The sequence below is a fragment of the Paramormyrops kingsleyae genome, chromosome 1 (genome assembly GCF_048594095.1).
Source record: "Paramormyrops kingsleyae isolate MSU_618 chromosome 1, PKINGS_0.4, whole genome shotgun sequence".
In the NCBI taxonomy this organism is placed as follows: Eukaryota; Metazoa; Chordata; class Actinopteri; order Osteoglossiformes; family Mormyridae; genus Paramormyrops; species Paramormyrops kingsleyae.
The window spans coordinates 38,779,417-38,792,281 of NC_132797.1; the positions used below are offsets into that span (position 1 = coordinate 38,779,417).

Consider the following 12,865-nt stretch of genomic DNA (forward strand, 5'->3'; position numbering starts at 1 on the left):
CCATATGTAGGCAGTAGAACAGAAAATGTTTGGGTTCAGTGAAGTTCATACAGCCACCATTTCATCCGTGAAAGACAAGTCATGAAAGCTTATTGTGGTGTGTATCTCAATGAAGACTGCGAGGCAGACAAGTTAAAAGGCACAATGATACTGTTATACTTGTATGCTTACTTTAAAATCCCTACATATGATAAACAATAACAAAGAACAAGTAGGGGAGATTTGTGGAAAACAGTATAAGAACTTGCTCTCTAAAAGACGGAAAACACTGCAAGACTTGAGCTGGGATCTCTTGTGCATGTTTACTATTTTTCTGTGGAATGCAGTGGACCTCTCACATCCAGTCAACATTGAAAGAGTGACAGCACTGACTAACTCTCTGAAGATCTATATGTCAGTTACCTGTTCTCAATCTGAGATTCTGAACGATCAAATAGTGAAAGCAACAGTCCTGACTACATAATGAAGCCTACAGGTTGTCATTTGTCAGTTACCACTGGATATGAGGGACAGCATGGTGGTACAGTAGTTAGCACTACTGCCTCACACCTCTGGGATCAGGGTTCAGATCTCCTCCAGGATTCTGTGTGTGTGGAGTTTGCATGTTCTCCCTGTGTCATTGTGGGGTTTCCTCTGAATACTCTCATTATCCCCCACATTTCAAAAACATGCTAAGGCTAATGGGAGTTACCAAATTGCCCATAGATGTGTGTGTGAGCATGTCCTGTGATGAGTTGGTGCCCCATCTTGCGTTGTTCTCTGCTTTGTGCCCTTTAGGTTCCAGGCCCACTATGACCCTGAATAGGACAAACGGTTTCTGAAAATGGATGGATTGAATAAAAGCCTGATAATCATAATCATTCTGCTGCTGGGGAAATCTAGGCTGGACACTGTTCAGATACTTGTAAAATTCTGGTTGCCATTACGGATTGCTTTGCAGTGTTCAATCATGCTTAGGAACTAGAGAAATATAAAGCAGCTACACTTTGTTTTTAGGAAAAGGATTTGCAGATGACCAAATTTAAGAGACCTCATAATAGCTATAGTGTATAGTGAAAACAGAAGCTTCAATCAAAAGTTTAATTCACTTTATTTTCTGTGCTCTGTAAAGTTTGCATATCATTTGAAGAATATTTATTATACTATTATTATTAAATATATTATATATTTTACAAAGCAGAAAGGTGTAAAAGCATTCCTAAAGAGTAATCCTCATTGGTTTACTTTTGTTTGTACTATGATCTAACACTGAAAATAATTCAGTTTTAATCAAATTGTTTTTCTCCTGCTAAAGGTTATTCTTTTACTGTACTTACCCTGAATTTCTTCAGGAAATGTACAATTATGCACATGGAAATAGCTTTTGACAAAGTATTTGTCTGGACTGATTTACCTGCTTGTCGTTGTGCTCATCAATGCCCTAGACAATAAAGGAATAGACTGTTGAACATATTCAGAAATACGTACTACTTAGTCTAGGCACTTCAGATGTATTAATTTGAAAGTTCATTTTACACTAATCAGTTACCTTTTCAGGACCTTGCTAGCAAGCTGTTGCTGTATGTAGGAGAGCTCATAAAGGTTTTTGAGAGAATGTTGACAAATAGGCAGATTAAATTAAGCTTCCTGCTAGTTTCTAAAGATTAATTTTCATAAATCAAATTAAGATTACTCAGCTAGAGCAGATGTTCATGTCAATTAAATAAAAGAAATGTATTATTTTAGTAGGGAAATCAAACAAATATCAACAGAGATAGTGATAATATACAGAGTCATTTCTAACGTCCTGTCCAAAGTGTTTCCAGTCTCATACCCTGTGCAGTACCCTGCTTTCAATGAATAGTTCTAGAAGATGGATACATGGACACATTTTACCAAGGTTATTATAGTTATGAAATTTACATTAGTTTGCAGTTTTATTTTGTTTTACATTTTGATTGTCAGTTTTAGTTCAGTTTTATTTTCCTTAAGAATGTACAAATAATTTTAGTCTCGTTTTTATTTTTGGAACATTTCTGGTTTTAGTTTAGTTTTTATTTAGTTTCAGTATTAATTTTAGTTTTCAAGTACCTAGTACTAAGTTTTCATACCAGACTGGAAGTGACTTTCATGCTTTCACCCTGCACATGAAACAGCTAAGGAGAAAATGTGAAGCATTTTGCTTTCTTGCTTCAAAATTGCCTTACAAACCGCCAGCCATTTTAACCTTGATAATAGGTAAGGAATATGATGAAATAAGTATAATTATTAAACATGAATCCAATGGCAAACCATTAAACAAATCTTAATAATTGGTTTCTGTTTAGCAGTAATCTCATATTAGAGTACCTAGAAGAGTACATTTTCATCTACACATATGTATGTGTGCAGGCACGTGCAGGGGGGGGGGCGGAGGGTGCTTGAGCACCCGCCCCTTTCCCCCAGGATGCCTCAAGTGCCCTTTTCTTGGGTTTTTTTTTTTTGTTGTTGTTGTTGTTGTTTTTTTTTTTTTTTTTTTTTTATGTGTATGTGCGTATGGAGCCCTGTCTTTGCCCCTCAACAATAAAATGTAACTATTAATCTCAATTTTGCTAAATAAAAGGATCTGGCTTGCATCAGTCACATGACTGCCATTAACCAATGCTCGCCCTTGAGGGCAGAGCGCGCTCGTTACGAGCCGGGTACGAGCTCGCAAAGTGCACGCGCATTTTCTGCAGGCTGGGTGGTGCGGAGCTGGAGGAGAAGCAGGCAAATTAATTGGAAGGTGCAGACTGCAACAAAACAGTAAATAGGGTGTACAGCGCACACTATAGTCTATAACAACAAATGAATTGAAATAAATGAGCGTGCTGTTTGTGCAACAGCGCGACAAACATTACCTGTCCTTTTATGAACTGCACAAGTAGCGGTGGTCATTAACTGCTAGCTAACTGGGTAAGGGTGTTACAAGGGGGTCTGTAGCTCTGTCCACCGTTTTAGGGAACATGTTTTGTTTTAAAGTAAGTTACAGGACTTTTCCCTTCTTTTCTGGAGGGCTTTTATTTCACTAAAAACGATCTAATATGGATATCCACATAATTCCATATTAGATTCGTCATGAATGTGAGTTGCTGTTATTCAGCCTGTTCTATCTTTTTTAACTTTGAGCACCCGCCCCTTTAAACGTTTCTGCACAGCCCTGTATGTGTGTGTAAGACAGAGAATGGAGAAAATGTGAAACGGCACTCACTAGATAAAATGTTCTTGTGGGTCATGTTTTTTTTTTGTAATCTAAGGAGTCATTTACCTTTATTTGCAAACATTGTTGTTATTCTTGCTGAAAACAGCACACCCAACATTGATTAAAGCAGAAAAACAGTAGGCCTAGACACGAATACCTTGACCAGACAAGTAATGCACTAACATGGCAGATGATGGTGTTTGCTTCCTGTGGGCCGTATGGTGTCACAACCACAGTGCTAATTTTAGTTCATGTTGCATTGTTCATTGTAGTTTTTATTCAGTTTTCATTTTTACATTTATTTCAGTTAAAATTATTTTTTAGTTTAGTTCTTGTTAACTATAATAACTCTGGTCGGTACAGCAAGCCGTTATATTTTCCATAGACCAGGAAATGTCTTGTCTCACAGTTCCATGTCCATAGACTCTCGCTCAGAAATAATAAGAATTGTCATGTGAGAAGAAATATATAAAACAAAACCGTATTCTCGTGTAAGAATGAGGAGACCCCAGCCTGATATGTGATCTTGAACTCATTGTATATCATCCTCCTTCAAGCCCAACCAGGCAATGCTGCCATAGCAACGCCTGTTACTGCATTGGTTATGACTTGCTATTGTGCATACAACTACTTATAAAACCCATTATGGAAATGGCTGTTTGTGGCTCTTCCTGTAGCTTTTTATGGGAGATGAAAAAGAGGCCAGTTTGGGCCTAGCATTAGGCCCTTTCACACTGGTGTTCCAGAACCTGGTCCCTGGTTACAAGTTCCTGGGCTCTCTCGACCAGGAACTTTTGAAGCTTCTGGCCACTTTCGTGTGTGTGTTGCTGTCACACAGCACAATATAACTGGGACCTTTAGGCTACATAAGCAGGGGAGATGCAAAAAGCTCACAGGTTAAACTTCACACATAATTCAAAAGTACACCCCAAAAAAATAGAGAATTAACAAGCTATTTGTTAATTAATGGGGGGTGGAGGGGTGGGGGGGAGCTATTGCGATCAAAACGGGAAATAGCCTTTCATTTATATTTTATTCATATGACCAGTGACATGTTTATATTTCATTATTAAATCTGGCTGGCAGATCAATGTTTTGGTTTCATAAAACAAAAAACACTGTACCATATTCTGCAAGTTTCACCGCCAGCGCTGGCACTATTAGACAAAAGTATATTCGCTATCAACTGAATTTCGGATGCAGAAATATGGAGATACAAGCTAAAAAAATGTATTCATTAAATGTAACTAAAGTACAAAAATAATTCCACCTGCTCAATTTTTGCTCTGTTAATTGTATCTCTTTTCTCTGCGCTTCTGTGTTACTTCTAAGTTAGTAGTGGTGCTTGTGTAAGTGCCTCCCCAGTACTTTGTGTTCAAATGAAAAGTACCTAGTCCTGAGTAGCTGCTAAAAAAGGGTAGTAGAACTGCCTCCTGGGAACTTTAATCGGGCTGAATTCCTGTCGTGTGAACATAACAAAAGTTCCTGGTTCTGGAAAAAGGTTCTGGTTCATGAACAGAGTTCCTGCGGTGTGAAATTACCTATTGAAGGCATGATCCACTAGCCTGTCTGAAGGAATAGGAACTACGTGATGAAAACATGAAATGTCTACTTAGAAAGATAGTGTGAAGACCAAAATCATTTACACTTTTCTGGCCTAGAGAGATTACGTGCTGTATACCTCTTGCTAAAGCCTTTGATGTATCGACTTGATTACACATGACAGAGAAGGGCATTTAGTTTAACCTGGCTACTGTAATTTCAGAAATAGTTCAGTTCTTTGCCTGGTGGCAGAGTGGGAGCCTAACTACAATTTTCTTTTCAAAAAGACTGTAGATTGCTTGCTTAAATTGTTTTGGTACTAAAGGTGTATTTGCATATACTGTACTATATAATTTTTATAAGAATGTCAGTTGATTTAACAAAGAATGCACATGTGATATATCTCTTTTATAGGGCAATCTATTATATGAATCTTTTTGGGAATATTACCCAGAACAATGTAAATGCACATAATGATCAAAACTGCTATGGTTTTATGAGTCACATCACAAAATTCATAGCCTGAATTCTTTTGTATGGATAGTGCTAGGTTGTCAATATCTGTCTCTCAATCACCTTTGCTTAGAGTTGAAGATACAAATCACAGTGGCAGATAGAAGAACAAATTATATGGCAAAGCAGTTCTGCCAATATAGAAGACACCAGTAAAATGTTATTTGAATCTGTGTTAATTTTTTGCAGTCAATGTGTCCTTCTAATGCTCTGTATGAACTGTACACTTTTCAGATAATAGTTTTACATGTCTTATAATGCTTTAACACCAGATCTTTATTTATTCTTTGTATTTTTTTTTTCAAGAAAGAGCATTGTGGAATCTCTTTATACAGTACATTAGCATTCTCGGGAATCTGCTAATGTACATTTTTAAATGATTAAATTCACAACATTGGCTAAAGATCATGTTCTTTGGATGGCTTGAGCATTTTTTATTGTTGTTTTATCCTTAAAAGTGATCAAAACTGCAAGTGATGGATATATATGCCTGTTGTATAAGGCATATAGTGTGAGTAACTATATGCCTTATAGTAACTGGACAGTGTAAGCTTACTTCTGGTAATCATTCTCAGTATTAACAGTGAACAGTACACACTACACATTGAATTTGAGAGATTAAACTCTTCATGCTTAACTGATTACCTGTTAGTTCAGCCTGTTTGTCTTAGAAACATTTAACTGATACTGTAAATCAGAATATTGACTGAAATAGTGACTATTCAGCAACTCCTTTCTGAATGTGAAATTCTAATAATATTCTAGCAATTTTTCAGGTTTGAGTACCGTAGTTCAGTCATACGCTATGGAAGGTAAGTGAGTCAATATACGGCAGGTAATGACAACACCTGTAGAGCTGCATGACAATTACAGGAAAATGAGAGATTGAGGAACAACTTATCCGTTGTCCTCACAGATCATTGCGCACCATATGAATGATAACAAGGTGGATAATCAATTAATTCCTACTTGTCCTATGCAGGATTGCCCATCGTGGAAATAATGACTCAAGGACAGGAATAACCTAACATAAGGCACCAGCCTACACATCTACAGGTAGGTGAGTAACTTCTTAGCATGCATTTTTGTCTGTGGGGAGAACCCCAACCCACAACATGGGGAAGAACATGCAAACACCACACATAGGACTGTGGTAGAGACTCGAACACTGCTGTCTAGATGTAAGAAAAGACCGTGCTAACCTCGACGCCACAATTAGAGTAATCATCAGTTACTTTCGAACATTATTATTTTTATTATTACAATCATACAAATAATACTGATACTAATAATGGCTGCTATACATATGGTAGGTTGTATTTCGGAAATTCAGCCACAAAAGATTGATTATGAAATTAACGCAGAATAACAGTACATTTTCACAATTTAAACAACGTTATTAGTGCGTCCTTCAAATCATGCAGCACGCTTTTTCACACGAGATTACACGTCAATTCACTCGCAGCCCCATCGCGCAACTGCTTGTAGCCTCAAAATGCATTGATTTGTCAGACGAGTGGTGTAAAGTCTCCCGTATAAAGAAAAGCCCTCAAAGAACCGTATTCTTTCCATCTTAAAGTGAAACAGAAATGATGGCGACACAATGCGGACTTCTGACTGAGCGGCCGTCGGAATTAAAGTAAGTCGTAAAAACCAGTTAACTTTCGGATGACTTTATTATATCAAATTTGTGGTTTTATGAAGCAGGTAGAATACGAGAGTAGTGCCGTTTCTGTAGTCGTTCCGTTATATTCATTTCCTTAGGATAATTTTGTGAAGGAAGTAAAAGTTGGATGAGGAATCCGAACAGGTTGTTGTGCTGTAGCCTAATGCTTCGGGGCACAATAGAAATCAAATTACTGTTTTCTGCGGGGAATAGAATAATGTGTTTCTTGCAGTTCGTTATTTTACGTTCTGGTCGTCTTGTGTTGACCAGACTGCCGACTAAATTTTTATTTGTTTGTTTATTTCTCTATTGTGTCGTCGATTTACATTATATAGGCTATATATATATATAATATAATATAATATAATATAATATCATTATATTATATTATGTGAATATACGCACGCTACCATTGTGTTAAAACGTGCTATGTGGGTCTGTTATTTGTTGGACGTTTTAAAAACCAGTTATGGCTGATAGCGATGCTAAATTAGGTTTAAAGCTCTGCAACACTTTAAGTCCTTTATTAAGTTTTTTGATTCGCATAGTAACACAATCTTTAAAAACCTTTAAAAACATGATTTAGGGATTCTTAGGATTCCAGTTCTGTCGAAAAAACCTAATCATGTATTTCCAATATTTATAGAAGAATTATGTACCATCTATGGATTTCTTGATTAGCACAGTGACACAATCTTTAAAAATCTTTAAAAACCATCTATGGATTTCTTTACACTCGAGAATTCACATATACGGATTCAACCTTTTATGAAGAATTTCACAGGGATGTCTTAATAGTGTTTAACCAATTTAGTTACTCAACAATGTTTTGTATCTCATGACTCATGTGCAGGGTTGTAAGTAATGGTACGGTAACATGAACGAATATGGGGAGGTAGAGGTATTTAATTCTGCAATTCACTCTCACGCTGCCCTCCCTTCAATATACTGTACCGATGTTTAAAAAAACTGGGAAGCGAAAGGCTCTCTGGCATGCCTACCTATGTGACGGTACGGAGGCTGCACGTTTATGAGCTGTGCTGTCAGTACTATAGAGCTGCCTTAACGAGGGCGATGGTCCCTGAACAGCCGTAGATAATAAAGCATAATTTCAATTCCTAAGCACCAATAACCGGCACAGCACTAAAAGGACAATTAGCATAGCGGAAACATGCATTTGGATGATTTGTTGCAGTGTGAAGAACCGCTATTATGGGCAGTTTTTTTTATTTCCTTAAATGATCACCCTTGGTTCAGCAGAGCCGAAAGATTCTCAAAGGACTCTACAATTTATCGGTGATGGACCACAAGAGTTTTCATGAGGGCTAAAATGGATCCCATTAAGTCATGTCAATTACAACTTTGGTGTTAGCAAGAAAGCAAAAATAGAGGGTCATTCATTTATTCCAGCTTTTATACCAGACCACTTTTGCATCAGAATCACAGCATTAAATAATATCTGTATGAACTATACAAAATCAATAGCATTAAAATAAGCTTGTCAGATGCCCATTTCTGCTCAAGGAGATTTAGTAGTATATATTCTAAAAGAATATCTCTAAAAGCTTTTTAAAGCTTGTCTAATATGTCAGAAGTGAAATTTAATTTGTGATTACTCCACCTCATATTTTAAAAAGCTGACCGCCAAGACATTTTATTGTAAACTTACTAGAATTGAGCGTATTTTTAATTACGTTTGAGGTCAATTTCTTCAGATTTGAGAGAAACATGCATAACTTGAATTGATCGAGAAACCTTTTGGTCACACACTTCTTATTCATATCACCACCTGCTGCACCAAGTATTAAGGCTCAGACATAAGAAGAAACCTGTTGTAGAACTGATCAAAACTAAACTAAAAACCACTGCTCTAATTATCAAGACAAAAGGAGTCATTTTTTCTTTTGTTTACAGAGCAAAGCACTTTATTGTCATCTGAATAACATGTTAAATGTTTTACATCACATGGCACATTGTCTGATATAATTAAAATGCATGAAGATATGTTTTTTGGTGATTGCCCATTACAAAACATGTAGTGAAAAAATAGTAATCCACTTAAACAACAGATGAATGTGTGGTTTCCCTGTCATCACTCCAAAAGTCTTGCCAGTCTTAGGGCTACCAGTCGATTCATTCTCTTAATCATGACTAATTGCATAAACTGTGTGACTAATCGTGAGATTAATAACATATTCAATCATGTTATAATTTGTTGAAAATACACTGCAATTATATTCACCTACAGGAAAAAAATATTCCTCCTCAAATACATTAATACGGCAGCAGTTTGCTATTCTTAAAATAATTAAGTACAAACACATTAAAGAGGATAACAGGCTTGACTTAATTCCAAAATACACACACACACACACACCAAATGTCCCCCACAATGTGATAAAAACCTGTTATTTTGATGTTGTTGGGACCATTATTCAGGTCCCCACAAAGATCTGAAAATGAAATCTAAAAAACTAAAAATGCCAAAAGTCTCGTATTATGTTTGGTTACTTATGGTTAAGATTAGGGCTGGGTAGGGGTTAAGGTTGTCATGTTGGAATTAGAGTTTTCCCCGATATAAATCAGTGAGAGTCCCCACAAAGATATGGTTACAAACCTGTGTGTTTCTGAGTAATTTACATTTTAAGAAATAAATTACAGAAGCAGCAGAATTGACAAGATTGTTTTATGTATGTTTTTAAAATCTACTTATGAATAACTTAAAGGATGGCACTTGAAGACTCCAATGTGAGATTTACATGCTCGCTGTTCCCAAAGGTGGAGTCAAATTCAACATTTAAAACTAACATTTGTAATGTGTCATTGAATGAGCAATAAAAGGCAAAGGACTTCATTTTGTCATTAAAGGATCTGTCATTTTCTTCTTGCTTTCTGATTTAATCAAGCGTCGTAAATAGACAGCATAAAATGTGTTCTTGCTCATGCGTTGTCAAAATCGGGCTTCTGGTTAGAAATACACAGAAGTGACTACGATAATCTCAAAAGCCCAAAAAATGTGAGCAAAAGAACAATGTGGTACAGAAAACTCAATATACACACTGTCCTGACCCTAAACAGGGCTCTGCAGTAGGCTGTGCAAGTGTGTTAATGCATTATTTTTAAAAATTAATCACACTCGTTAATGCATTACCTTTGACAGCCGTAGTCTTCATGTATAAAATTTTCTCGTGAATGGTTAGAAAAATGGTCACGGCTTTATAGTATTTTTGCTTGGCAGGTAAGAATACATTTACTTTCTACTGATTTTTCTCAATGCGGCCACAATTGCTTTGCAGGCAGGTTGAAGTTGATGTTTATTTGATGCCTTGTATTTAAGTGCTGTATTGCTCAGCTCGCTGCTGCTACACAGCAGGCCCACCTCATCATGGAATCGTGGGGTTGAAACAGTTTGCCTCCAGGGTGAAAGGCATTGCACAATTTGCACCTGAACACCTGTTCTCTGCTATCACTTCTTGCAGCTATGGGGCATTGCTGCAATGTCTTGAGCTCGTCCTTAGAGCTAGAGACCAGGGGTCTCTAACAAACAAGATAAAGAATGACGTTGGTAAAGAATGAGTGCGTTCTACAGTACGTGCGTTTGCCAAAATCCTTCGTTATTTCAGAATTAGCGAACAAACATTTAGTAGTTTGTTGGATTCTTCCTAGCCACTGCGTGTGAAAAGCACAGACTGTGAATCACATGCAGCAACATTGATTCCATTTATTTAAATGGTGAAACATGTTATATGATTGTCACACCAGACATACGGAAATATATTTAAAAAAAACTTATTAGAAAATCAATGAAAACATACCAAAGTAACCATAATTAAGACCGCAATAAATCAGCCTATTTGTTGTAAATATAAAATAGGCTCAAAATGTGATGTTACGTCCTTATAATATACAATAAAATCCCGTTATAGTGGACTCGCTTATAACGGAATACCGTCTATAACGGACGAGGTCTGTTGGACCCGGCAATAGGAAAAGGAATTAAGCAACATTTCTTAAAAGAAGTTTTAAAACAACTTATTGAGGAGGTGGTCAAAATGTATTTTAATAAAATAATTACTGCAATGTTGTGCAGCATACTACACATAACAAGAACAGCACAGCAACATTCAGGGGGAATCTTAGAGCTCCCAAGTACTTGTGTAGGCACCATAATCGCATCTTCCACAAGCCCCAAGCACCCTCTACAGCAGTGTGTGTTCTTTAGTGTGCGGTGTAATACCTCTCCTCAGGCACGGTTTGGGGATTCGACACTGGAATCAGAAGGTATTAGCTAAGAGGATGCCTGCTGTCTCCCAATAACCTGCCACCAGAAAATGCTCCATCCTTTGCCATCTGACACACTCCAAAGCTGGACCAGATATAAGCATCTTGTGTACTCCCAGGCCACTTGGCGACAATGTCTGTAAAATATTCTTGATGGCTGCATATGACCTGGACCTTTAGTCCTACTGCCAAGAACACTTTTCAACAGGAGCAAGTTTGACTCAAGGGGCAGCAAATATGAATAGGTTTGAGCACCTACAATGCTAGGTATGCCTGCAATGGCATGGAAACCACTTTTATTGTCATGTAATGGATCCCCGCCTGCTGGACATTGTATGTAGTTGTGTGCACGGTGCAACAGAAATGTGATCGATTTACAGATGCCAGACACAGCAGCCTTGATGAGGCCACGTGCGTCTGTAGGTCTGCAGGACCTCACCAGAGCTGTTGTAGCCGAGTTAATTAATACTTTATTGAACTTCTGTAAAACTTTCTCATTTATTCTTATTATTTATTATTATTATTATTTGTGAACAATTTAGTTTTGCGCATATAAATTATGTTTATTTTATTATAAGTAGTATTGGTTATCAGAGGGCATTTGTTTTATTGATAAATTTATAAAAGGTTCCTTTTTTTATATTGTTGCGGGTGGGGCACTTTTCTGAGCAGCGCACCTTAAGCCATCTTGCTAATTCCCGGGCAGAAGCTGCTTAGGAATCGAGTTGGTAGGACGTGTTTTTTTTGCTCTCTTGGTTTTTAAATTAATTTGTAATTGTACAACTGTGTTTTTACTTTATTTTATAAGGATATAATTTCTGTTACTTTTAACTCATGATTCATATGTTTTATTGTAAGAGTACTTGTTTGGAAAGTTGATAAATGTGTATTTTCTTTTTTTTTTGTTTGGCTGTTGCGGCCTAAGCTGAAAGAGAGAGCATATGTTGCTTTGGAGTGCAATCACCGTTCTATATGTTACAGGTTGGGTCCCCTTCTCTTTTCTTTTATTGATATTAAAAATTGTCTAATCGGTTAATTATAATGTTAGACAATGTTGTCTTAAAAATATCTACAACTTTATTTAATCGATTTGTTCATCTAGTCTTTTAGTCTTATAATATATTCTGGTTTATAATTTTTTGTTGTCTCTTAAAAATGTATGGCAGAAGCTGCTTGGGAATCGAGTTGCTCTTGCGGCCTAAGCTGAAAGAGAGCACGCGTTGCTTTGGAGTGCAATCACCATGCTATATGTTACAGTAAACCATCGTTTCTGAGACGAACCTGGTGTGGCTGTGATCCTTTCACAACCGTCTGACTGCCGCTACACTGTCAGAAGCTGTACGGTGCACTGGGGGCAAAATTCTGCTGTGTTCCTCTTTTCAATTTATCCACCAGGTGAAGGAGGCTCATAATTTCACCCCACGCCAGACTGTTTTTTTTTCTATGAATTGTGCATTACTGAGATGGTCCAAGGGGTTCATGACCACCTGCAAAAGCAACTTTGCTTCCTGGATGATGTTGAATCAAACACTGTCTTCTGTTGACTTGAACAATTCTCTGCCATTGCTGGTTGTGAAGGGTGATTGCAATACAAAAGATGTGACTGAACACATAGCAAGTTTGATTTGTTAGCTCATTATGTAGCTTACCAGGGTTGTTCAGAA

At 37.1% G+C, this 12,865-nt stretch overlaps 1 protein-coding gene across 2 annotated transcripts in view; it reads left to right on the top strand.

Moving 5' to 3' along the window:
* The first annotated feature begins 6,232 nt into the window (after window positions 1–6,232).
* Window positions 6,233–12,865, top strand: part of LOC111836213 (5-hydroxytryptamine receptor 1F) — a 28,527-nt gene continuing 21,894 nt past the window's right edge. The window contains exons 1-2 of one of the 2 annotated variants that reach the window (XM_023797277.2): window positions 6,233–6,310; window positions 6,834–6,893. The gene's annotated coding sequence lies outside the window, so the exon portion shown is untranslated. Of the gene's footprint in view, window positions 6,311–6,709; window positions 6,894–12,865 lie in introns of those variants that run through there. The other variant, XM_023797283.2, reaches the window with a different exon arrangement.